The 12,619-nt window shown below is 43.6% G+C and overlaps 1 long non-coding RNA gene across 2 annotated transcripts in view; it reads right to left on the bottom strand.

Annotated features, from left to right (window-relative positions):
• LOC142470609 (uncharacterized) overlaps positions 1-10,415 on the bottom strand; it is a 52,913-nt gene extending 42,498 nt beyond the window's left edge. For both annotated transcript variants that reach the window (XR_012789280.1, XR_012789281.1), the window contains exons 1-3: positions 10,312-10,415; positions 9,619-9,660; positions 7,596-7,664 (exon numbers count right to left, since the gene is read on the bottom strand). This is a non-coding gene — a long non-coding RNA (uncharacterized LOC142470609). The remainder of the gene's footprint in view (positions 1-7,595; positions 7,665-9,618; positions 9,661-10,311) is intronic.
• Positions 10,416-12,619: the final 2,204 nt, after the last annotated feature.

Here is a 12,619-nt window from a genome sequence, read left to right as displayed (position 1 = left end):
ATCTGAACAAGCTCCCCACCCCTACCACATGCAACACTTATCATCTGAGATCTGAGTCCAAAAGACTGTTCATGGTCCCAAGGCTCAACAAAGTATCCAGCCGCTCCTCCTTCTCCTACCGTGCACACCAAAACTGGAACAACCTACCGGAGAATCTCTCATCTACCACCAGTTTAAGTTCTTTCAAAACCAAAGCTGTTTCACATTTTAATCTGGTCTGTAACTTTTACATACGCCTATAATATATATTATCTTTAAGTATGCATGCAATGTCTTATATATAATGTATACCCTGTTCACTTATGTAACTGTATTTGTAACCATTTGTCATTGTAACTCCTATGCCCAGGACATACTTGAAAACAAGAGGTAACTCTCAATGTAGTACTTCCTGGTAAAATATTTTATAAATAAATAAATAATATGGGATAATATTCAGGAATACCTAATGGAAAACAAAACTATTAGTAATAGTCAGTATGGATTTATGACGGATAGATCATGCCAAACTAACCTTATTAAACTAACCTTATTAGTTAGGTTTAACTAAACGACCCTTACTCATGAGTAGATAAGCACTGAAGTATTGTGCCTTATTCCTACATGCTCTCGTCCTCACCTGCCAAATGCAACTTCTACTATTTCTGGTGTCAACCCCTCCAACCTCATACCCATCCCCTGCCACCCTCCCACTTCTCTCCCTTTCTCCTGTGCCCTTTGGAATGCTCGCTCCCTTTCTAACAAGTTCCTCTCTATGCATGACTTCTTTCTCTCTCACTCTCTGCTCCTATTTGCTATAACTGAGACCTGGCTCACTCAGTCTGACTCTGCTCTGGAAGCTGCCTTCTCTTATGGTGGCCTTTCTTTCTCCCACACTCCGCACCCTGATGGCAGGGGTGGAGGCATGGGGCTACTCCTCTCACCTCTATGCCGTTACCGTGCACTTCCTATTCCTCCCTCTCTAGCTTTTCCCTCCTTTGAGGCTCACGTTATCCAGATCTTCTTTCCTCTCCCTCTCCACGTGGCGGTCATCTATCGCCCACCTACATCTCCTCATCCCCCTCCTGCCTTTCTCTCTCACTTTGAATCCTGGCTCTCTTTTTTCTCTCCTCAGACTACCATGTTCTTCTCCTTGTTGACTTCAACTGCCACATTGATGACCCCTCTCTCTCTTGGGCCTCCCGCTTTCTCTCTCTAACCTCTTCTTTTGGCCTTCAACAGTGGACTGCAGCCAGCACCCACAAGGAGGGCCACTACCTAGACCTGGTTTTCATTAAACTTTTCCCTCTCTGATTTCTCCATTTCCCCCTTTCTTCTCTCGGACCATCACCTCCTCTCATTCTCTCTCTCTTGCTTCTCCCCATCTCCACTTCCATCAACCCCTCGGTTCTGCCGAAACCAGCGCTCTATTAAACTACCAGCCCTTGATTCCACTTTACTCTCCTCCGTCTCCTCTCTCAGTTCTACTGCAGACTCTGACAACCTAGTCAGGAACTACAACTCTGCCTTATCCTCGCCTCTTGATCTACATGCCCCGCTTTCTGTCTGCCATCCTCGCCCTTCAAACCCCAGACCCTGGCTAAATTCCCACACGCGCATGCTGTGTTCCTCCACTCGTTCCTCTGAATGCCGCTGGAGGAAATCTCATGCTCTCGCAGACTTCCTTCACTACAAATTTATGCTATCCTGTTTCAACTGTGCCCTCTCTCAAGCTAAACAAACCTACTTTTCTTCATAAATCAACACGCACAAGGCTAACCCACGCACCACTCAAACCATACTCAGCTGCCTCTTCTTTTTCAACCCGATCTCACCTCAGGACTTTGCTGACTATTTTAAGGAAAAGGTGGAATCCATACGTCAGAACATCCCCTTTGTTTCCTCCTCCCATCCTACACTGCTTCCTAACTCTCCTCCTGCCTTCCTTGACTCTTTTTCCACTGTCTCAGAGGAGGATGTATCACTGTTGATCTACTCTTCTCTCTCTACCACATGCCCTCTTGACCCCATTCCCTCCCATCTCCTAAAACCTCTTGTTCCTACTATAATCCCTACGCTCACACACATTTTAACTCCTCCTTCTACTCTGGTATCTTTCCATCCTCCTTCAAACATGCAACAGTAATACCATTACAAAAAAACAGAAAGCTTGACCCTACCTGTATTTCTAACTATCGACCTGTCTCCCTCCTGCCTTTTGCCTCTAAACTCCTTGAACATCATGTGTTCTCTCGCTTGCTCCACTTTCTCAACACCTATTCTCTCCCAGACCTTCAACAGCCTGGCTTCCACACTGCTCACTCGCCTGAAACAGCCCTCACTAAAATAACTAATGGCCTCCATACTGCCAAAGACAGAGGTCATTACACTCTGCTCATATTACTCGACCTCTCTGCAGCATTTGACATCGTGGACCACCCTCTTCTTCACATTCTCCATACTCTTGGTATTCGTAACAAAGTTATATCCTGGATCTCCTTTTACCTCTCCCATCGTACTTTCAATGTATCTTCTGCTAACACCTCCTCCTCCTCTATCGATCTCTCTGTGGGGGTACCCGAGGGCTCTGTCATGGGACCTCTTCTCATTTCTCTGTACACTTTCTTGACCTAATCGCATCTCTTGGGTTTAAATATCACCTCTATGCTGACGACACCCAAATCTACTTTTCAACCCCTGACCTTACACCTGCTGTACAAACCAAAGTTTCTGAATGTCTCTCTGCGATATTGTCAGGGTTGCCTAGACCTCCTGCCTAGCCATAGCTTCCTTGTCCACTGGGTGTGCTGCTGCCTTCTGTTGGCTCTTGGTTCCTCTGTCTGTCTGTCTTCTTGTTGCTCCTGTCTCTGTCCTTTATACTGCACCGACACACTTTATTCGAGCAAATACCCGGTATGTACCTGGCAGATACCTGGAATGCGCCACTCCTCACCTCTGACAAGCCCCGTTGCGTTTGCCTTCCCAGCCTGGGTTCATGCCTGGCTGATGGGCGGCTGATCTGTTAAATGATAATGATTTGGATTTAATAGGCTGCAATGCTTCGCGTGTCTACCAGATGGCATAAATTCATGAATTGTAATGCAGTATATATATATATACTGTGCATTATTGCAGCCAGCGGGAATAAAATGCTTCAATCCCTGCTTGGAAAATACCTCAATGCACTCGGGCAGAAAACAGTCACAAACCTCAATACACCCGGGTATACCTGAATTCGTGGGACTAGCCAAGCTCGAATAAAGTGTGTCGCCAGTGTAGCTTTGCTTCCTGTCTGTTGCTTTTGCCTTTGCTTCAAGTCAGACTCCTATGCACATGCCTGTCTTTGATTCCTGATCTGTTCCTGTACCTGTACTTGTATTTGTAGTCTGTTCACAGTAAAGGCCCTTGCTAGTAATCTGGCTTGTCCCTGTTTGTTCCTTGCTCCCCGATCTCAGTCACTGCTCCCCGGTCTCAGTCCCTGCTCCCCGTTCTCAGTCCCTGCTCCCGGACCTGTCCTGCCCCGCCTGTCCTGTTCCAGTCTCCTCGTTGCCGACCTCTGCTTGTTACCTGACTTCGCTACCTGCCGCCTGCCTCGGACCCCTGCTTGTGACCCCTACTATTCTCGTGCTGTTCCAGCCACTGAGATCCTACCCGCCACAGGAGTCTCCCGTGACAGATATCATCCTGTATGGCCCTCCGCTGCCTTAAAATGAACATGGCAAAAACAGAGCTCCTCATACTTCTTTCCAATCCTGGCCCTTCTACCTCCTTCCACATTACTGTTGGAACTACGATCATTCACCCAGTAGCCCAAGCACGCTGCCTAGGGGTCACACGCGACTCCACTCTCACATTCTCCTCTCGCGTTCAAAACTTTTCTAAAACCAGTTGCTTTTTCCTCCGCAATATTTCAAAGATAAGCCCTTTCCTCTGTGGCTCGACTGCTAAAACTCTGACTCAGGCCCTCATTCTCTCTCGTCTTGATTACTGTAACATCCTGATGTCCAGCCTTCCGGTCTCTCACCTGTCTCCCCTACAATCTATCCTAAACGCTGCTGCCAGAATCACTCTACACTTTCCTAAATCTGTCTATGCGTCTCCCCTGCTGAAATCCCTCTCCTGGGTTCCAATGAAATCCCGCATCTCACACTCAATTGTCCTCCTCACTTTTAAAGCTTTACACTGTTCTGCCCCTCCTTACATCTCAGCCCTAATTTCTCTCTATGCACCATCCCAATTCTTGCGTTCCTCTCAAGGATGTCTCATCCCAATTCTTGCGTTCTTCTCAAGGATGTCTTCTCTCTACCCCGTTTGTATCTAAAGCCCTCTCACGCCTTAAACCTTTCTCACTGACTGCCCCACAACTCCGGAATGCCCTTCCCCTCAATACTCGACTAGTACCCTCTCTATCCACCTTTAAAACCCACCATAAGACACACTTGCTTAAAGAAGCATATGAGTAGCACCGTGGCTAATACTATACGCATGATACATCAAGCTTGGCCCCCTGCAGATGCACTTACCAGAATGCCCTCCCACTGTCTCTGTACGTTCTTCCTAGCTACCAATTACATTGTAAGCTCCTTGGAGCAGGGACTCTTCCTTAACGTTACTTTTATGTCTGAAGCACTTAATCCCATGCTCTGTTATTTATATATTATTATTTTTTATTTATATGATTGTCGCGTATTACTACTGTGAAGCGCTATGTACATTAATGACGCTATATAAATAAAGACATACAATACCATACAATACAATATGATGTGTCATTTTGTATGTTGCGCGGGCCTTTCTGTTTTTGTTTAACCTTATTTGTTTCTTTGAGGAGGTAAGTAGGAATTTAGACCAGGGTAATGCAGCTGATGTGGTCTACTTAGATTTTGCAAAGGCTTTTGATACAGTTCCATCCAAGAGGTTGGTGTACAAAATAAAGCAAATTGGACTCAGTAAAAATATATGCACTTGGATTGAAAACTGGTTGAAAGATAGACAACAGAGGGTTGTCATAAATGGAACTTTTTCAGGTTTGGCTAAGGTCGTGAGTGGAGTACCTCAGGGATCGGTACTGGGAACCCTGCTTTTTAGCTTGTTTATTAATGACCTTGAAGTTGGCATCTCAGGTGAATTACACAAGATGGAACTTATGGACTCATGAAAAACTTACATGGATCTGATGAATCTTAGATGAATGTAACTCTCTGAATGACTGCTCCAATCTTTAAAAACTACAAAAGTCTAGCTTTTCAGTGTGCAGCGAATCGCTGTGTGGGAACTAAAACCTTCCCTCTATGGCAAGGGTTGCCAGGCTCTCCAAAAGCTGGCACAAAAACTCAGTATCGCAACTGAGCATTCGCAACAAAAAATGTCATCATCCCTGTGAACGGACGTTCACAGAGGTACGCAATTAGGAGGCTTTATAACGTGAAATTATAATAGGCTTTATTGTGCCTGTTCCTTTTCATCAGGAAACTTATCCAAACACAGGGGGGGGGAACAAAGCTTCCATTCACTTGGGAGTAATTCTAGTGAAAACACTATGCAACCAATTCACATCTCCCTAGTCAAGCATTTCTCCCCAGCCCCAAACATAGCATGGAAATAAGCTGATACAGTATAAGCAGTCTCTTAATAATGAAAGTCTTATCTGTTTATCAGCTGTAGAGTAAGCTTCTCTGCTCTCCTGGAACCGCACTGAGCGTGCACAGAAAATCAGCATCCAGGTTTAGAAGTCTTATTTGGGCCTTGTGTCTTGAAAGCAGCTCTGCTAACTTTGGCAGAGCTCAAAACAAGTGTGTCTCCAAGTTCAGCTCAGGTGTCAGCTAAAGAGTTCTCACTTCCTGTTTGAACAGACAGGCTTTTGTAAGCCATCTCAATCAGGCAAGTGGTGTTTAGTAATTAACTACCAGAAGTAAACCACCACACTGCTAGATTAAAGGCACATTACTGAACAGGGATAAGTCCCCTGTTACAATCCCCCACCTGTCACCTGTCTTCAGAGTAGTGAGAGAACATGTGCCCGAACCACCATTTTGCCCACTCACTATTCGAACCCCCGCCAGCCCCGGGCTCAAATGCCACAACGTCTGGCCTTGACCACATGGACCCTTTGATCTAAGGATACTATTCGCACCTCTAGTTCCTTGCGTTTTGAACTGACTCTTTGAAGCTGTGAATATTGAGTGCTTATTTAGCCTTTTCCTGCGGACAAACAGATCGCACCTCTTGGCCAAATGTCCCTTTGAACGATTAGCCCTCAGCCCCCACTGGGTCTTTGCATACTAAAGATCCTGTCTAATTTAAAGCATAAAGGTTAACCATATCTTAAAACACTGCTACTTAAAAAATATACTGGTTCCCATAACCTATACTTTCCCACAATTCTGTATTAACATGTACTAAGTCTGTTAATGTGAGAGAGAGTGAAAATCTTAACTGTTGCTACACTTATGAGCCCATTCCTGCTATACTTTAAAACCTAACTTACACTCTTTTATTCTAACATGAATTAAACATTTTCATTACCCCCCAATAACCTCTCTGCTTTATCCTGAGCAGGGCTACCATAATTCATACCGCTAACACAGAATATGATTTCCCCCCTGAACCCCTAACCTGGAGTCAGAGCGTGGGTATTCGTTAACCTCTTGTGTCCCCATGTTAATAAAAGAAACTTCTTTATATTAGGAAACTCTGTGCCTCATTTTAGGAAACTTTGTGCCTCATTTTTACCTTTTCCTGCTCTGTGCTGAAGCAGGACATCCTAGTGGTGAGTCGCAAGAACGGTTTCAGGATGGGGGTCTGCCTGGAGCACTGGGCTTCCATGTATCCGAGAATCTCACTTGATTCCCAGATACATTTCTGGGGTAACTCATAACTTGAGAACCCCGATACCTAGCCACAATCTGTAACAACTTTCTCTGGCAAACCCACCCTGAAATTTACCTCCTGAAAATTTCCCGGTCCCAGCACCTCTGGAAAAGGTAAAAACACAAAAATGGTCGTTGTCTCATATTTTGCACACAGTCACAGTAATGCATACACAATGCCCGGGCCCCACAGCTGACACTCTAGGATCCCAAAACACGGGTCACCAAGTGGGCTTGACCTTTATTATAAGCCTGTTAACTCCGTCAAAATCCCCAGCAACAGGAAGGAGTGGATAGAGGGTGTGAATAGAGGATTTGTGTGGGTGTTTTTTATTGAGGGGTAAAGAAGTTGTTGGGAGAGAGGTGTATAAATAATGGTGGAGTGGGGAAGTTGGAGAGAACAGAGACATTCACAAAGGAGTGAGGAAACAGTAAACTTAAAAAGGGCATAGTGAGATGCAGGAGGAGAGACTTCACAGTTATTGGAGGATATGAATAGTAAAAATAATCACAGCATTTAGCAAGTCATGTTCTCACAGTTGCAAAGTTGTAGTTGTTGTTGTGCAGAGTCCAGATCTTCCTCTAATCTTCACCTCCAATTTCAACTCCAAAATTAACTCTACAGACACTTTAAATGTGACACCCATATTGCTCACAGCCAAGATAGACTGTCTTAAATACTCTGATCACATGCATTTGACTAACAATTAAGGGAGGGGTTTGCCTAATCAGCTCACAGAAACATACCAGGTAGTTGTAAATTAGATTTGAAGTTCTCTTTCAATTGATAGAAGAAATCAGCTCACTGAAACATACCTGTTTGAAGAAATCAATCAGAATGTTAGCCCAGATATTCAGAATGCATCCATGATTAAAGATATAGAAAGAAAACATCCAGAGATGATAACTCCAAAATTAACTCTACAGACACTTTAAATGTGACACTTAAGATGTTACATAGCCATATGGCTCACAGCCAAGATTGTCAGTCTCAAATACTCTGATCACATGCATTTGACTAACAATTAAGGGAGGGGTTTTGCCTAATCAACTCACAGAAACATACCAAAAAGTTAATTAGATTTAAGTTCTCTTGCAATTGATAGGAGAATTCGGCTCAAGATAGATAGGGATAGACGAAAATAGGTAGCGCTAAAACAATGGCACACAATGAAAGAAAGAAACATACCAAATAGTTAGATTAAAGTTATATAGGAATATATGTTTACATTATGCTGGCATTCTGTTGGTCTTCTATGCATTCTCTGCATTTATTTTTGTCAAATTGCTGATTTCAAGTGTGCTGTAGTATTCTGACCTATGTATAGTTCGTCTTCTTAAAATTTAATTTGGATGTGGTGGGTTTGATTTGCAATGAAGTATCTAAAAAGATTGTGAGGTTGATTTGAATTGCTAACTTCCCCAGCACTACACACAGTATTCCTGCTCTTGCGGGTTACATATTCTAATTAGTCACTCTAACAGTCATACTCCATTAATCTTGAGAAAAAAAACAGGAGTTTAATTTTTCTCATGCTTTATAGGTTGTAAAATTCAATCATGGTATGCTGTACACGGCTCATTGAATGTTGAATGAATATTTCTCCAAAACACAAATCACAGCGCAGATTTCATGCTAGGCCCAGCCATTTTACATAATGATCGCAGTGGCATTCTACCATAACTGCATTTTCCTTACTTTCCTCTATTTGAAAACCTTCTCATCATTGCTCTTTATATTTGTTTAAAATATAGGTGCAGTTCCATTTTTTTTTTTACAAAGGACCTTTTTTCGAGTTTTCTGAACGACTGATTAGTAAGTAGATTCTGTTAAATCCACTGGCTTTATATGGTAGAGCAGGGTGTAAAACCCACCCATTAAAACACTAGTAACCCTTAATTATCATAGCGGTAGTAATGGCTAAGGTAATTAAGGGGTTCCTGGTGTTTTAATGGTTGGGCATGGCGGAGATATCGGCAACCCATACACGGGGCCTGTAACTCAGGAAGCAGGGGGTCCCCAAGGTTGAAATTAATGCAGTTCTGCTCCCGAGACCCCCTGCTTCAATACTGTGTTATTAAAATTTTAAAAAAAGCCACGTGATCACCTGTTAGAGATGCGCAGAGAAAGGGACAGATTCTATCTACTCTCACTGAGCGTCTCTTCCAGACTGATGCGATCTGATAGGATTCACACAACAGGAGTCCCATTCAGAAGCAGGGAGTCCCATTCAGAAGCAGGGAGTCCCATTCAGAAGCAGGGACTTCCGCTGTGTAAATACTGATGGGAAATTAGTCTGGTCGCGGGTTTTCCGTGAGCAGGCGGGTGTCAGGACTGTGCCATTGGCGGATTCCGTGCCGACTACGCGACAAACCATCGGGCTGCATCTGTATGACGGGCCTTATTCGATTTCATTACACTTAATTCGGTCATTCGAACCGTACATTTTCACAATATGCAAACCGTAGTATGATTGTACAGATGCCGCGGCCGTTATCCGAACATTTCACAGAGCCGTTTTTGTGAACTCTGCTGTATGCCACGCGACATTCACTCGTTATTCTTCCGTGAACGTGGGCTGTGAATGCCACCAATCACACCAGTCACACCTATACCAATCCAGCAATGTGCCAGCGCCGGCATTAGTAAAAACACTAGTAAACACGCGTCTTAACGCAGGAACGTTTGAAGAAATCATGCGGCACGACCTGTGTATGCCCAGGAATACAAATTGTGAAATAAACACAAACATAAACACACAGAGCTGACCTTTATCTATCCAGGCAATCAGTGACTCAGTCAGCAGCCCGCCTGGGACAGGAGAGAGAGGGAGAAAAGAGAGACATGTTGACAGTGATCCTGATGGTTTGATCCTTAATACTACCTATATTCTCCTGTGTACTCTGGACTTTGCCCTTTTGTGCTTGCATTTTGCATATATTCTTGCTTTGTGATTTCTAGGTGCTGCTCTGGTGGTTGGGGTGTCAGGGTCAAGGGAAGTACCTTGTGGTCCTTACGGGCATGGGCCTGAGGAAGGGGTCTTTCCTGGAAACGTTGCCCCCCTTATCACACCCCCCCATCATTTTTGTTTACCTTCCCCCCCCACTCTCCTTGTCTAGTGTCTCTCCCACTCCCTGTCCCTGTGTTCCTTTACCCTACCACCTTGTTTGTAGGGTCCTTGGTTACCCGCTTGTGCAACATCACTCCAAGTTTTGTTATATTATCTTGTGCTTATTTTAAATTATTTACTTTTGTGGTGTATACCCAGTTTTGTTCATTTTTCTCTTAAGTGAGTGAGTGCTGGAACTCTAGTTAATTTTTGACAAATTGTGAAATGTTCAGATAACGGGCATTGCATCTGTATGCTAGATTTCAGCATTAAGCAATCATAAAGAGCACCAATAACATCACTAATACAACTAAGAAGAAAAATTATTGTCTGGGAAATACAGTGGTACTTACTTTGTTTACTTTTAGTGCTGTTTCCTGATACCTGGCATCTCTTCATGATGCTCTTCTCACCTTCTTCTCCTCTCTATATATACCCCCCTTTCTCTGTCACTCTTCCACCCCTTGTCTCTATTTCTCTCCCTCCTTCTCCCCTATTGTCCCTCCCCCGTATTCTCTTGCTCTCTCTTGCTCTCTCTTCCTCTCACTCTCCGCCCACTCACTCTCCTGCTCTTTCCCTCACTTACTCTCTCCACCTCCCCCCCTCACTTTCTCTCTCCTCCCTTTGTTCTGCCCCCCCCCCCCTTCTGTCTCTTACCCACGACTCTCTCACCCTCAACAGTAGTGTCCCATCGACATGTTGATTATGGACCAGTAGGGAGGAGCAGAGGCTGTGAGGCAGAGAACTTCAGTCCACTGACACGTGGCCATTACAGCAGGATAACGCAAAGACGAACCAGGCACTACTATTGGCTCGGCAAGCCTCGTGATAGTTCCTGCTGCAGTCGAGTATGGCAGCAGCATGGGACGAAATTGGAGGCAGCACTGGACCCTCCCCCATGCCATCTCTCCCAAAAAGAATTCTGGAACTGTCGCCCAATACAGGACCTCTGGTCCTGCTCTGCGGGCCCAGCACAAAAGTGCTTAATTAGCCACATGCGGCCCGTGGGCCTTATGTTTAACACCCTGTTCCAGTTGATATTTATGTGAAACCTTTTCCTTGCCTCTATAAAGGAAATACAACTAACAGCAACATATCCACGTGGGGGGAGTGAAGCACAGCCAGTCCAGGAAAAAAAGAAGTACATCCTTGCGCCACCATGCTGTACACATACAATAAATAAAATTTTCTGTTAATTTGCCTAGCCCCGGATTGTTTTTTCCTGGACCGACTGTGCTTCGCTCCCCCCATGTGGATTTTCGCCTGCATTGCATCTCAGCTGGACGCACGCCTTTGGGACAGCACACAAACAGCTTTAATGTGAGTAAAAATCTTATTATGATGTCATTGGAGGATTACGCTATGCTCTAAGGTTGCTGCCAGCAATTCAGGAACGCGCCGAATACACTGATGTACATCTACACCGGCTAGTTCAGGCAGGGTTCCCTTGACAATATTGGCAGCAGGTAACCTATCAATGAGCTCTACAATCAAAGCTGTTTGTTTTCACTTACCTGTCCCAGGATCCGCTAAAGATTTGTTATTTATTAGTTCAAGACCTCACACTCAGGTGCACTGAACTTGGAGGACACTCCTCCCACAGCTTCTATAACAGCAACATATGTTGTGCACTCATCAAGGCCTATGTAAAAAGTGACACAAAAAAAATTGGCATAAAAGTGACGCACAGACAAGTAACAAATGCATGAGCCTTTGTGCGCCAATTAATGATTTTGATGTGTTGCGCAGCATGTGCCTTTTTTTTTTTGAATGGTTTGAAAGAAGGTAGAGATGGAGTGTGGATGTTGCAGGTGACGAACATACGCAAATAAAATGTATATGAAATTGCAAGCATGAGCCAATTTTGGGCACCAGAAATACATCAAAATTGCTAGTCTCGATTTTCTTAGCATTGGCGACAAATGGAAGTAGACAAACCATTCTTAATGCATTCATGTGTGTGATCGTGATGCACATCATACAAAGAATAAGAAAAGCTCCACCAAATATAAGAGCACAAATAATGGCATACCAACATTTGTCGCTAATGATTTTAGGAGAGATATTGAATTTGCACATAATGCACTCTTTCAATTCATTTTTTTTAATTATCTTTATACAAAGCCCACAATGGTTAACTTTTTTTATACTGCTTTTTCTATGGAAGAACAATTCTGTTCTTTCACTGTATTTTTGTTCCACAATATTGTTGTACGCAGGACTGCACTTCAAACAACTACAATTAATCCCAACAGCGTTGCAGGAATAACAGCAGTATGTACAAAATATACTAACAACAGTATTGATGTATGTGAGAGATGTTAATAATTTCCATCTCTTTAACAATTATTTTAGACATTTTTTTTTTGCTTTAAATTTAGGATTAGTCCTTGACATAGGATTGTAATTTTTTATGAATTTATAGATTTGGTGGTGATCACAAAACCTTAACATTTACCAAATGGCATTTTTATTCTTACATCTCTACAATATGTACTGTAGCCCCATTTGGGACTACTATTTTGCTTAATGGGTTAACTGTGTGGACTCACTTAGGTTTCTTCCCTCCTTATCATGTGATATAGGATAACCATGATAAGGGGATTGCCACTCCCTTAAATGTCTTGTGACCAGTGATGGGGAGGTAGGGATAGGGAGATA

This window comes from Ascaphus truei, chromosome 1 (genome assembly GCF_040206685.1).
Source record: "Ascaphus truei isolate aAscTru1 chromosome 1, aAscTru1.hap1, whole genome shotgun sequence".
In the NCBI taxonomy this organism is placed as follows: Eukaryota; Metazoa; Chordata; class Amphibia; order Anura; family Ascaphidae; genus Ascaphus; species Ascaphus truei.
Note: the sequence above shows the minus strand (reverse complement) of the source record. Positions and strands in the feature narration are given on the sequence as shown.